This window comes from Sus scrofa, chromosome 13, assembly GCF_054392235.1.
Source record: "Sus scrofa isolate SSC_HxYL_T2T_F1_AM1 chromosome 13, Sscrofa_HxYL_maternal_Yorkshire_Landrace_v2.0, whole genome shotgun sequence".
Taxonomy (NCBI): domain Eukaryota; kingdom Metazoa; phylum Chordata; class Mammalia; order Artiodactyla; family Suidae; genus Sus; species Sus scrofa.
This window is the reverse complement of record NC_139395.1, coordinates 88,315,827-88,329,356: the sequence shown is the minus strand read 5'-3', so window position 1 is coordinate 88,329,356 and position 13,530 is coordinate 88,315,827. Positions and strand designations below refer to the sequence as shown.

General features: G+C 42.4%; 1 protein-coding gene across 3 annotated transcripts in view; it reads right to left on the bottom strand.

The window, feature by feature from the left end:
• The window catches only part of DNAJC13 (DnaJ heat shock protein family (Hsp40) member C13), a 134,050-nt gene extending 124,765 nt beyond the window's left edge, over window positions 1-9,285 (bottom strand). For all 3 annotated transcript variants that reach the window (XM_084989673.1, XM_021069457.2, XM_003132418.6), the window contains exon 1: window positions 9,049-9,285. The gene's annotated coding sequence lies outside the window, so the exon portion shown is untranslated. The remainder of the gene's footprint in view (window positions 1-9,048) is intronic.
• Between the last annotated feature and the right edge of the window lie 4,245 nt (window positions 9,286-13,530).

Below are 13,530 nucleotides of genomic sequence, written 5' to 3'. Positions count from 1 at the left end.
GAAATTATAATATTGAAACCTTTGTATCATGTTCCCCATCAAAATGAACTTTTAAATACTTCCACCACCAAAGGGTAGGGCAAAATAATCTAAGATCCCCTCATTCTCTTTTAAAAAATTCATTCCCAGAGCTTCTGCTGTGGCTCAGCAGGTTAAGAGCCCGACTAATATCCAGGAGGGTGCAGGTTCAATCCCTGGCCTCACTCAGTGGATTAAAGACCTGGCACTGCTGTGAGCTGTGGTGTAGGTCACACATGCAGCTTTTGGATCCCACATTGCTGTGGCTGTGGCGTAGGCCTGCAGCTAAAACTCTGATTTGACCTCTATCCTGGGAACGTTCATATGCCACAGGTGCAGCCCTAAAAAGACAAAAAAGTTAAATTAAAAAAAAATTTTTTTTAGTAAAAAATTCATTCTTGCAGTTCCTGCTGTGGCACAGTGTGTTAAGAATCTGACTGCAGCAGCTCAGGTTACTGAGGAGGTGAGGGTTCTATCCCCAGTCCAACACAGTGGATTAAAGGATCTGGTGTTGCCACAGCTACTGCATAGGTCACTGTGCTCAGATTCAGTCCCTGGCCCGGGAACTTCCATATGCCATGCATGTGGCCATAGAAAATTTTTTCAAATTCACTCTTTCCCAATTAGAAACTAAATATATACTCATGAAATAAAAGGCAAGAGAATTTCAAAAGCAACCCCTGAACTTCAAAAACATTTAATATGATCCCAAAGGGAGGAGAAGCAAGCACATATACCATAGCAATTAATTTTGTTGGCCTTTCCTATTCAATGAAAATCAATACTGAAAAAGATACTATTTTACATCCCACCTGAGGGAATGATTCTTATTTCCCACAAAACAGACCTCTGTGTAAATAATAATAATTATTATTATTTCCAGGAAAGATGCATGGTTACGATGCTTCCCTTTCGAAAACGTTAAAAATGTCTTGAAATATTCATCTTAAAAAAAAATTAGGGAGTTCCCGTCGTGGCGCAGTGGTTAACGAATCCGACTAGGAACCATGAGGTTGCGGGTTCGGTCCCTGCCCTTGCTCAGTGGGTTAACAATCCGGCGTTGCCGTGAGCTGTGGTGCAGGTTGCAGACGCGGCTCGGATCCCGCGTTGCTGTGGCTCTGGTGTAGGCCGGTGGCTACAGCTCCGATTCGACCCCTAGCCTGGGAACCTCCATATGCCGCGGGAGCGGCCCAAGAAATAGCAACAACAACAACAAAAAGACAAAAAGACAAAAAAAAAAAAAAAAAAATTAAGGAGTTCCTGTCATGGCTCAGTGATTAACGAATCCAACTAGTAACCATGAGGTTTCAGGTTCAATCCCTGGCCTCACTCAGTGGGTTAAGGATCCAGCAATGCTGCAGAGTAGGGCAAAAATGCAGGTTAGATCCCGCGTTGCCATGGCTGTGGCATAGGCTGGAGGCTACAGCTCTCATTTGACCCTAGCCTGGGAAGCTCCATATGCCATGGGTTCTGCCCTAAAAAAGACCAAAAAAAAAAATTAAGAAACATGTTCACTTAGGCATTTCTATGAAGTCAGTGGTACTGATCACTTATATATTTTTAGTTTATACACATTCTTAAAACTTTATAGACATGGTTTCTATTTCATTTTATCTTTGAATCTAACTTGGCTTAACTGTTACCCAGCTCACAAACATGCACTTCATACTCTTGCTCTATTATGCTAAATATGGACCCCAATGGTAAAAAAGATTTTCCATGAACATGTTTTAACTTGTTTTTAACACTAAACCGTAAACACATAATGGGGAACTGAATTTCCCAAGCATATAACAAGTATAACTCAAGAAAAGTTTTATAGTAAGCATCTTACTATCCAAACCCCGCTCTCTTTATACCAGTAAAAGAGAAAGTTTAAGTGGCTATAATCTCCCTTTTTTTCACTCAATACAAAACAGCAACAACATGTAGGCTTCTAGGTTGGCTCTTTCTGAAATATCCCCATTATTCCTAACTCTGTCATAGTGCTTCACAGTTTACAGAACACTCCTAAAGCTACCAGTTAACTGAAAAAAAAGAGAAATTCCATTTTTAAAATTAAACCTAATAGCTCTAAGTTTGGGGAGGGAAATGGCTTATCCACTCTAAAATTTGATAAACATCCAAAATACATTCTGTGTGAGTTTGAGGGAGGAAAAAAAAACCCCAAAGCACTATTATAAGAATTTAAATGTTAATATAACTAGTATAGAGTATATTACATATTAGAGGACATCTCCTACATTTATTTACAACCTTATCAATCCTTCCATTGTGTTGTGGCAACTATACTTGACAAAATCAAATCATTAAAATAATTTAGACTGGAGTTCCCATTGTGGCTCAGTGGTTAACGAATCCGACTAGGAACCATGAGGTTGCGGGTTCCATCCTTGGCCTTGCTCAGTGGGTTAAGGATCTGGTGTTGCCGTGAGCTGTGGTGTAGGTTGCAGACGTGGCTTGGATCCTGCTTTGCTGTGGCTCTGGTGTAGGCCGGTGCCTACATCTCCGATTAGACTCCTAGCCTGGGAACCTCCATATGCCGCAGGAGCGGCCCTAGAAAAGGCAAAAAGACAAAAAATAACAATAAAGAAAATAATGTAGATTGCTTTAGGGCTTTTGTTTTCAATCTGTTCATCAAATGGTCAAATTCTTATTGATCAAATACAAAAAAGATGGACATGTGCTAAATATGTGAACACCACTGAAATAAGAGTGGCCTACTTCTTTTTTTTTTTTTTGTCTTTTTGCCTTTTCTAGGGCCGCTTTCCGCAGCATATGGAGGTTCCCAGGCTAGGAGTCTAATCGGAGATGTAGACACCGGCCCACACCAGAGCCACAGCAAAGCAGGATCCGAGCCGCATCTGCAACCTACACCACAGCTCACAGCTATGCTGGATCCTTAACCCACTGAGCAAGGCCAGGGATCGAACCCGCAACCTCATGGTTCCTAGTTGGATTCGTTAACCACTGCACCACAACGGGAACTCCATGAGTGGCCTACTTCTAAGGACAATTTAAGTGCTGAAACTATAAAAATCCCACTGATTTTACACTTTATTTTAGAGATCACTCTTCTTCTTAAGCTGTCCATAAAAATACAAAACTAAAATATGCAGGCTGGTGAATAAAATTAAGAGCATCTAAAAAGAATTACTAAGAGTTCCCTGGTGGCTCAGCAGTTTAAGGATCCAGCACTGTCACTGCAGTGGCACAGGTTCGAGCCCTGGCCTTCCATATGCCACAGGAGCAGTCAAAAAATAAAAAGAAATAAATAAAAAGAACTACTAGCAAATCATACGTTTGGCTTTGTCTAAACCACACCTAAACATACCTCTGCACAGGGAACTATATCTTAAGGTAGCAAAAAATGCTCACAACCATGTTGGTTTAAGTTAATTGCTACAAAGATAATCCTCAAATCATCGATTCTCAAAGGAGTTCCCAGAACTAAGAATCACACAATATGAGACACTATGATTAGAAACACTACTACGATTTAGTAGACGGAGCTAGATACCCCTCAAGGTACAAGATAGTCCCACAGACTAAAGAACTGTCTTCAGTGTCTTTCAAATATTCAAGTGGTCATTCACATAGGTAAAGGCCTATTTACAATTAATCCAAGTTCAGTTTTGTATTAAATATAAATCACAGTTTGTTTTACAATTTAATAAGCACACAATTTTCCAGGAATGCACATATCATATAAACTGAGACATTATACTTTGAATTCTCATGGCTTTTTGAGTGTCTATATTTTGTCTTCATTTTTGAAAGTTATTTTTACTGTTTTTTTTTTTCAGTGCTTTAAAGATGTCACTCAGTTGTCTTCTTGCTTGCATGGCTTCTCTGCTGTAACCTTTATCTTTGTTCTTCTGTATAGAATGTTTCTCTTTTCTTTGGCTACTTTCAAGAGTTTCTCTTTGTCCTTTCTTTAAATCAGTTTGAATTCCATGTCTAGGTGTCTTTTGTCTAGGTTTTTTGAGGGGCAGCTATTTATCCTGCTTGGTGTTCTCTGAGCTTCTTGGATCTGGGTTTGATGTCTCATACCTAATTTTAGAGAAATTCTCTATCATTTCCTCAAATATTTCAACATTCCTTCACTGTTTTCTTCTAGGATTCCAACTATGCATCTTTGATATTACCCCCAAGCTCTTAGATGTTCTGTTCTTCCTTTAAGCTTTTTTGTATGTGTTTAATTCCTGACATCTGCAAGTTATTTCCTCGCTTCTATAAAATTTATTGATGAACCCAAAGTCATTCTGCATCTCTTTACTGTACTGTGTAGAGAAATTTCTAGCATTTCCTTTTTTTTTTTTTTTTTTTTTTTTTTTTGCTTTTTAGGGCTGCACCCATGGCATATGGAAGTTTCCAGGCTAGGGGTTGAATCAGAGCTACAGCTGCTGGCCTAAGCCATAGCAACACGGGATCTGAGCCGAGTCTGTGACCTACACCACAGCTCACAGCAACGCCAGATCCCTGACCCACTGAGCGGGGCCAGGGATCAAACCCACATCATCACAGATACTAGTAAGGACACTGCACCACGATGGGAACTCCCTCAGTTCTTTCTTATGGTTTCTCTCCGTTGAAATTACCCAACCGATCCCTTATACGTTGTCCGCCTTTTATTTATACCTTTAACATATTAGTTATTTCAAATTCCCTAACCAGGTAATAGCATCTTGTATAAATTAAAGCGTAGTTCTAATGATAGCTTTCTCTTGGGAATGATTTTTTACCTTTTGTATATGCCTTGTAATTTTTTGTTGAAAGCTGAACATATTGTCTTATAGGACAGTAAAGACAAAGGCACATCTTTTCCTTGCTAGGTCTTTAGTGCACGGCATTAATCTACTTAGGAATTGGGCTGGGTTTTTGATTTCCTATTGCTATCATTATCCTCGGGGTACCACAGGCTTCAAATATCTACAAAATAGCTTGTGCCTATGGTAGGGGATGGTTTACTGAAGCAATGTCTATTTGATTCCTTACCCTGTGCCTCTCTGTATAATCTCATGCTTCACCCAGTAGTTTCCTGCAGTTGCTATTCAGAGCCTTTTTTTTTTTTTTTTTTTGGCCTTTTAGGGCCACACTTGTGGCATATGGAGGTTCCTAGGCTAGGAGTCAGATAGGAACTATAGCTGCTGGCCTATGCCACAGCCACAGCCACAGCCACTCCAGATGTGAGCTGCAACTGCAACCAACACCACAGTTCACAGAAATGCCAGAACCTTAACCCACTGAGCAAGGCCAGGAATCAAACCTGTGTCTTCATGGATGCTAGTCAGATTGTTTCTACTGAGCTATGATGGGAATTCCTATTCAAAGCTTCTTAACTTGATGGCAGGGAGTTGGGGATATAATCTCTGCTATTCTGATTAAGGTTCAGTCTTAGGCATACACTGCATCTATGGAGCTCAGGGGTGTGGTCTTCCTGTTTCCCCAGGCTGTAGTTTTGGGCTTTGTGTGCCCTCCTTCACGAGAAGATTATTTCCCTCTTCTCTAGTCTTTCCCCAACTCATCAAAAGCTCATCAGCAGGGCCTGCCAGCAGAGATGCCCTGCACTCCACAGATGAAGGTTTTTGTTCCACAGATGAGACAGAGAGGAAGAATCAGAGAAGAGCTTTTTGCCCCTCCTGAAAACTCTGTGGCTCTTCCCCTCCTCTAGGTCAGCACCACAAGAGACACTCCCCAGAACTCAATCCAGTCTTTTCAGGGGGAACAACCAGTGAGGCTTACAGATAAAGAGACTGGAAGAAGGTCCACTCAGCTTCATTACCTTGTCAACTCATCTAGCTGAATGTTTCTCACCAGTGTTCAGCTATGTCTACTGAAGGTCAATGGGAGTTCCTATTACTCTTTCCCCTTACATTCTGGATAGGTGTGTGCTCTGTAGCCACAGCTCTTTGATAGGTTTTTAAAAAAAAAAAAAAAAAAAAAGTCATGAGTTTGAAGTTAGTCCATCTTTTTGTTGTAACAATCCTTTTTGTACCAGGCCAAAGCCACAAGGTGGATAAAATTATTTATAAACTAACTTCAGGATAGTAAAGGAGCTGTTACAGATTATTTGAAATAAAAAGGAGGTATTTACTGGGTTTGATAAGTAGTTGAAAAGCAATGACTTAAAGTATCTCTTTCAAATCAACTCCCCTTTAACTAGTGCTAAGCATTATATAGTCAATGTTTAGGCCTAAAACTATCAATAGCAACCAATATTTTTGCTAGATTATCGACACAGCCTTCTATTTTATCAATTCTAAGTACTTCAATCAGAGAAAAAGGGGGAAGGTATGTGAGCGTGAAAGTTAAAATTCACCTGTGTAAATAGAACTGGTTAAGAAACATAACCAAGTTAGTTAAAACTGGTCTTTTGATTTCAACTGTAATTTATTATCTACTGAGAACCCAACTCCACTATCAACCTTCATACAAATTCAATAATAAAGCCAGTATTGTTTCGGTTCATCTGAGCAAGCAGCTTCTATTTATTTGTGGATAAAATTAATTTTTACAAATAACTCACGCTTCTCATAATTCCATAACTTTTCCCCTCATAATATTCATATATTTAGACTATTCACTGCTGTCACTTTAGAAAAAGGAATATCCACTACCTCCCAATGGAATACAAATGGTAGTATTTTCCATGAACTGGACTGTAGCTTTACATTCCTATCTCTTAATAATCCTCTGACTCCTCTTTTCCTCCCTTAATATGTTCTACTTCCTGTTTTCAAGCAAGGAATATAATATTTCTAAGTAAGGATGGACTTATATTCCATTGTGATATTAACAGCAAAAGCCAAGTTTGAGATATAGCTGCTTAAACAGTGTTTCACATGATATTTAAAATGTTAACAAGGTCTTATATGCTAAATTAAGTCAAACAATAAAGCACTTTCCAAAGAATAGTGAAATCACTTATATATGGAATCTAAAATATGGCACAAGTGAAACTATCTACAGAACAGAAACAGACTCACAAAGAGAAAAGACTTGTGGCTGCCAAAGGGGGGAAGAAGCAGGATGGACTGGGAGTTTGGGGTTAGTGGATGCAAATTATAACTTCTTTTTGTTTTTGTCTTTTTAGGGCCGAACCCACGGCACATGGAAGTTCCCAGGCTAGGGGATGAATCGGAGCTGCAGCTGCCAGCCTACCACACAGCCACAGCAGATTCAAGCCACCTCTGAGACCTCCACCACAGCTCACAGGATCCTTAATCCACTGAGCGAGGCCAGGGATCGAACCTGCATCCTCATGGATACTAATAGGGTTTACCACCGAGCCACGACAGGAACTCCAAAAAATATCACATTTAAAATGGATAAGCAATGAGATCCTACTGTACAGCCAGGGAACTATATCCAATCTCCTCAAATAGACCATGACTGAGATAATATAAGAAAAGGAATGTGTGTGTCTGTGTGTGTACGCGACTGGCTCACTTCACTGTACAGCAGAAATTTGCACAACACTGTAAATCAACTATACTTTAATAAAGAAAAATACTGTTGGAGTTCCCGTTGTGGCGCATTGGAAACGAATCCAACTAGTAACCATGAGGTTGCAGGTTCCATCCCTGGCCTCGCTCAATGGGTTAAGGATCCGGTGTTGCCATAAGCTGCGGGGTAGGTCACAGTCACAGGTCTGATCCTGGGTTACTGTGGCTGTGGCATAGGCCAGCAGCTGTAGCTCTGATTCAACCCCTAGCCTGGAACCTCCATATGCCACAGGTGCGGCCCTAAAGAAAAATACTGTCAAAGACTAATGAAATCAAATCTTTTTGGGGTACCCAACTAGTTTTCCAATTTTCCTTTTTTTTTTTTTTTTTTTTTTTAAGGGCAAGCCCTGTTTCACAGTCTCATAAGCCTCAGTACTAGTAACATACTATAAAACCTGACAGTTTTAATTTCCTCAAAGTCTGCAGAGGAAACTACTTTCAAGCCTAGAAAGCCATCAGATCCATAAAGCAAGAAGGAAAACACCGTAAGAAAATCTTGGGGACAGGTCCTGAAGAAATATTCTGAAATTTAACACACCACCCCTCATCCCCAAGACACTACCCTCCAAGATGCTCAAAAGAACCCTGAGGTATGAAGTCCTTCACAGTGAGACAAAAGCATCAGGCAGAGGCCCCGAGGGGAATCAGGGTCGGGTCAAAGGAAAAAGCAGAGGGGAATTGAGAAATCATCACTTCAGGAAACTCTGGCCACATCTGGGGGAGATATTTAATCCCCTCGGCCCGCAAGCAAATGATAATCTCAAGGCAAAAGCGGTTAACACCCTACAACATGGAGACAATTTAAGGGAAGGCACTCTTCCTAAGATTAGTAAGTGAAATTCGCCTTTAACAGCCACTTCACAGAGCGACTAAGTCTTACTTCACCCGCTCCAAAGGCCGCATTCAGAGCAAAATCACAGCAGCGGAGCAAAGGCCACTGTGAAAAAGCTACCTTCTAAGAGGGAAAAGCCTCAGTGGAAAAAGTTCATTTTGGAAAAGGGAGGGACTGGAGAAGAAACGACGCGGATGCTCATTTCCCAGGAAAACGAAACAAAGTAAGCAAAGTCAAAGCCAGCGCAGGACGTGGGAGGAAGGAGGGTCGCTGACCCAAAGAAACAAGAGTTGCCGGCATCCAGCAGGAAGAGGGCTCCAACTAGGAGGCTGGACGGGAATCCCGAGGGCGGAGCCCAAGGGGAATAAGGGCTGTGTGGGGTTAAGGATGTGCACAGGGGAGTGGGAACCAGGGTGGGTAGAAAACCAAAAAGCAAGGCAAAAAGAGGGGTGGGGCTCAACAAGGCAGGGCCCTGGGGGAATGTCAGAGCCGGTAGGGGCGGGGGAGGGGGTCCGACGAGAGGAACCAGACGAGCAGCCTTGGGGGGAAGGTAATCTGCTCTCCTTAACTGCTGGAGGCTGCGGCAGCCCAGACACCACCCTCTTCTTCCTGCCCTTCGTCCCCCAAGTCCCCGCGGCGTGGTGAGGGGTTAAAGCATAGCTCCCGATTCTGGTGCCCAGAGTGATTTACCTTCGCAGGAGGCTGGAGAGGCTCCAGCCCAAGCTCCTCCCGCCGTCGGCTCAGCGTCCAAAGTGGGATGAGGTGCCCTCCGACCTTCTCCCTCTCACCACTTCCCCTTTCCCCCGCCGGGGCCCTGTAGCTCCGCTACCGCGGGTTTCTGGTGCCGCGGCGGCGCCGCTTCCCCGCCCCCTCCGCCTCCTCCCTCTGCCTCTCAGAGGTTCGCTCTGGAGGCCGCCATCTTCGCTCAGGCTTTGAGCAACCGCTCTCCAGTACGCCTGCGTCGCCCCCGCCCAGGCTGTCACGAGACTTGGTCAGCTGCTTTCAATTCTTCCGCTTTCTGCTCCGCCCTCCTGCATGTATTTCCCCGTCCTCCCGGTCCTATTTGTCCGCTTTCCCTGAAATTCCGCGTTCAGACAGCTTGTCCGCCCGCCCGCCTCACGCAACGAAGTTAGACTCAGGCAGTGACGAAATTGGCTGTGGGATCCGGGGTCCACGCAGCGCTTGAAGGGAACCCGCCCCCAGACGCGTGCTGAGGAGGCCACGCCCCTCAGCGTGAGGCTCTGAGTCCCGCCCAGTGGTCGTTTTCAGGCTGGGGTTTTGCGCTCTTAATCAGCGCAAAGTCTTGTTATAAAGCATTTACCCAGTCGGGTCTTTGACCTTCCTGGGACAGTCTATACATGGTTTGGCTGGATTGCGAGCCACTTACTATTGAGACTCCCAGAAGATAACTGAAAAGAGTTTAAATTTCGGGTTGGTGTGGGAGGTTACAGAGAGGGGAATAGTGACTTTTGCTAGTGGGAGTGCCAGAAAAATAATACTGATAGCTCCCATTTATTGTTCGCTGAGCACGTGTCAAGGGGTTATTTAGTTAATCCTCAACTCTGTCAAGTAGGAATTAGCCTTGTTTTGCAGGTAAACTGAGGCCCCCTCCACAGTAGTGGGCCTAAGCCATCTGACCACAGCCGGTACAATCTTCCTTAAGGTGGAGGCTTAGGATGGGAACAAAGTTAGAGAAAAGAGGCAATAGAATATGTTACCTGTGGGTAAGGGTTTATTTAAGGAAGTCTTCACTCCCAGATCTCTAAAGATCACAATTCAAAAATAAGTGATTCTGTTGCAAACTTCAAAAGCCAAGTGGTGTGGGTGGCTTGTAAGGATTGATTATTTTATGAGGGCTAAAGGCCTCTAATAAGAGATTTAATATTCTGCACAGCAATCTTGAAGTTTTCTTTGGAGTTCCTTTCAGTCGTTTTTTAGAGATGGCACTTGCTGGATGAAAAATGTAGACAGTGCCTCTTATAGATTTTGCTTTCTGACTCAACTGTTGACCCTTCTGCCTACCTTGGGGTAGAAAAGGACTGAATTTATCCTTCCATTAGGCTTTCCTGTACTGCAGCAGTGAGATAAGCTAGTAGTACCACAAATAGTTGGGTGTGGGAAGACTGTTACTGAACCAAAGTTGGATCCACTTACGCTGTGCAGTAGAGCCAAAATACTGACACCAGGTTGTGGTTTAAAAAAAAAAAAAAAAAAGTGCAGCATTTATTGCACGCATGGAACAAGCAGTGCAGGCAACTTATGCTCAAAAGACCCAAGATCCCCTATGGCTTTCAGGGAAAGGTTTTTAAAGACAGGGTGAGGGAGAGGTTTGCTGCTCAGGGACATTCTTCTGATTGATTGGTGGTGAGGTAACCAGGAATGGACATCATCAACCTTCTGGTTCCAATTGATTTGGGTCTGTTTGCCTGTGGGCAGTCTATAATTAACTTCTTCCACCTGGTGGGGGTTTCAGTATCCACAAAACAGCTCAAAGGATATGGCTCAGAAGATCATCCATAGCCCTTGAGGAGGAACTAAAGGTCCTTGACTTTGTTTAATGGATACACTATCATTATTTAGTCTTGATGATTTGTTTTCCTTTGTGTCTGTGTTTTCTCACTTCTCTGGTTAAATTTATTGTTTGGGACTCTGAAAGGCCTAAATGACCAAAGATTTCCTTACAAACAAGAGACAGGTGGAGGAGATGAGAAGACAGGGGTCTGTCCCAGCATGTCCTCATAAGTTCCTGCTCATGTTACAACAGGACCCAAAATAAAGTAGAAAAGGAAGAAGAAAGAAAATGAAATCGGAGGACTGAGTTAGGGGCCTTCTTGGCTTATCCCATGTAAACAGATTACTTCCAATAATCCCAGAAGTAAATTTGGGGTGAATTATTTTTATTTTATAGTGGAAATGAACTCAGAGAGTCTAAGGACAAGTTACTTGTCCAATCTGACCTAACTTCTAAAGACAGGGCTGAGATTTAGTTGCAGGACTTGTAATATCAGGGCCAGTGAACTATTAAATCTCCACATTACCTCACTGGTCAGTATTCGGGACACAATGACCTACTGTATAGCACAGGAAATCTACGCAGTAGTTTGGAATAACCAATATGGGAAAAAAGAATGGATATATGTATAGGTATAACTGATTCACTTTGCTGCACACCTGAAACTAATACATTGTAAGTCAACTATACTCGAGTAAAATTTAAGATATATAATTTGGGACAATTAAAATCCATACTTGGAGTTAGGAAGACTAACTCAAAGAAACCACTTTCTCTGTATTCTGCCAACTTGCCCTCTCTTTCATGAGTAGTTTTTTTGTTTGTTTTTTCTTTGCCTTTTCCTCTTCTATGACATCCCTTTTAAATATTTGCCAATACATGGAAGTTGCCGCATGGCACAGCATTTAAGGATCCGGTGTTGCTGCAGCTATGGCGCAAGGCGCAACTGCTGTGTGGGTTCCATCTCTGGCACAGGGGAATTTCTACACACCATGGGTGTGGCCAAAAAAAAAAAAAAATGTCCAGTATAGCCTATCCTCCTATCTCTCCCCTCCTCTGCTTATCTCTCTGCTTAACCACTCCCGCCACAGCCTCTGATCTTTCCATTGTTGTTGCTCATAGGACGTGGTTTCAAGCCTTTTCACAAGCCCCCTAGTTCCTCTTAATTGATTTGCACAGGTTAGTATCCTTAAAACATTAGAACTGAAGAGTCAGGAAGGATAGGAGGACTTGGCTCTTTATTCTGTTAAGTGAAGTCACCCCACCCCTTTTTAAAAAGAGTGAGAAATACAAGGCATGTCCCTCAAATTTCTTCTTCTCATCTCCTTATTCAGAATCCAAGTTTGCATTAGCTTTTCTGGTGCTTTCATAATACACACATATCAAATTTATAAATTATGTGATATGTACTTACAACATTTCACAGCTTTTTAACTATCAATAGCTTTCACCAGTGGCATAAGTTAGTATACAAGGCAGAAGAGATTTAAGATTTAGACATGAGACAAACACCTGCTTATTGAGCTCCATATTGCTGTTAAATTGGCCTGTTATATGAAAGCCCAGATCCTAAATGAAACCCTAAGAACTCTATCTACATTATTCAGCAAGATCTGAATAGTTTCCAATATAATAGCCACTACCCCCCTGCTACTGAACACTGGATTTAATATGAAAAAAAGAAAACTATTGCATTAAAATTTTTATATTGGGAGTTCCCGTCGTGGCGCAGTGGTTAACGAATCCGACTAGGAACCATGAGGTTGCGGGTTCGGTCCCTGCCCTTGCTCAGTGGGTTAACGATCCAGCGTTGTCGTGAGCTGTGGTGTAGGTTGCAGACGCGGCTCGGATCCTGCGTTGCTGTGGCTCTGGCGTAGGCCAGTGGCTACAGCTCCAATTAGACCCCTAGCCTGGGAACCTCCATATGCCCAGGGAGCGGCCCAAAGAAATAGCAAAAAGACAAAAAAAAAAAAAAAATTTTATATTGATTACCTGTTGAAATAATATTTTAAACATGTGTTCAGTTAAATAAAAGGCATTATTAAAATTAACTTCATTTGTTTGTTTTGTTTTGTTTTTGCTTTTTAGGGCCATACCTACAGCATACGGAGTTTCCCGGACTAGGGGTCCAGTCAGAGCTACAGCTGCCAGCCTACATCACAGCCACAGCAACACAGGATCTGAGCCGAACCTGCAGCCTACACCATAGCCCACAGCAATGCTGGATCCTTAACCCACTGAGTGAGGCCAGGGATTGGACCCACAACCTCATGATTCCTAGTCGGATCCGTTTCCGCTGTGCCACGACAGGAACTCATGTTTCTTTTTTTTTTTTTTTTAATGTAGCTAATAGAATATGCAAAATTTTATGCGTGACTCCTATTAAATTTCTCTTGGGCAGTGCTGCTCAGACGGTCTTGTGCAAACACATACTGTTAGAAAATACTTTCCAGTTGAGCTGGCAAGCTTGAAGCTCCCACAGAATCATTTTCTATTGGATTTCATTTAAATTCTTATATGGTTGTTATTTGTCTCCTGTAGTTTTTCTCAAGATTTATCTCACCACATATATTATGTTTTTTTGTCTTCCTCTATACCTTACTAATACATTGTATAGCCTTGCAATTATTGACAACATTTGGCAAATTGTGACATGAGGA